This window comes from Octopus bimaculoides, chromosome 5 (genome assembly GCF_001194135.2).
Source record: "Octopus bimaculoides isolate UCB-OBI-ISO-001 chromosome 5, ASM119413v2, whole genome shotgun sequence".
Classification (NCBI taxonomy): Eukaryota; Metazoa; Mollusca; class Cephalopoda; order Octopoda; family Octopodidae; genus Octopus; species Octopus bimaculoides.
Genome location: NC_068985.1, coordinates 121,757,038 through 121,757,832, shown reverse-complemented (window position 1 = coordinate 121,757,832; position 795 = coordinate 121,757,038). Strand labels below are relative to the sequence as shown.

The following is a 795-nucleotide window of genomic DNA, read 5'->3' as shown; positions in this document are numbered from 1 at the left end:
ATATTTATGAATGTTTAGTCACATTTCGAGTAAAATAATCCATATTTTCATAAATATTGTTAGATTATTTATTTTAATCGATAAATAAATAAACGGTCAGTGTCTGCAAGGTAATAGATGACAAAAAGAATAAAAACACATTTTTTTGTAGTTATTATAGTGATTACTACGAAATAAGCGCTCCCCTTCAACTTCAGCTACGCCATTATTAGTGAGTGGCTGCTTTATCTCTTTTACCCATTTGATTTCTTCATTTTTAGTTAAAATTAATGAAGTAATTGGTAAGTATTTCTTTGAAAAATACGTATTTTAACTTCTACAAAATATTTATGCTGAAAAGTAGGTGTTTATTGTTTTCATTTTGTAACAATGTTTAATTTCTTGAGAGTATATCTCCCCCCTCTTCTCTTATCCGTCCCTCGCCTGTGTATTTCCGTCACAAAGAAACGTAGTGTTGCAGCTATCAACATGTACATCTGTGTTTGTATGTTTTTGTTGAAATTTCGGATTTAATTTAGCTTTGTGAACTCCCTACATCACTATCCTTTGTTAAAGATATATTCACACCAATCCATTTTTTGCTTTTATTGTTTAATCTAGAAATACAATATATAAATCGTTCCTTTTTATCCCATTGCCTCGTCGAAGTAACTATCCTCCACGTTGCCAAGCTACTTCCTTCTCTATATCTATGTAAAGTACGTAATATTGATATTGTTTAACTCTTTCACGTATGAAAAAATGACTATTATATATATATATATATATACATATATATATATATGTATATATATA

General features: G+C 28.6%; 1 protein-coding gene across 2 annotated transcripts in view; it reads left to right on the top strand.

The window, feature by feature from the left end:
* The first annotated feature begins 172 nt into the window (after window positions 1-172).
* Window positions 173-795, top strand: part of LOC106881971 (hornerin) — a 67,532-nt gene continuing 66,909 nt past the window's right edge. For both annotated transcript variants that reach the window (XM_052967976.1, XM_052967975.1), the window contains exon 1: window positions 173-281. The gene's annotated coding sequence lies outside the window, so the exon portion shown is untranslated. The remainder of the gene's footprint in view (window positions 282-795) is intronic.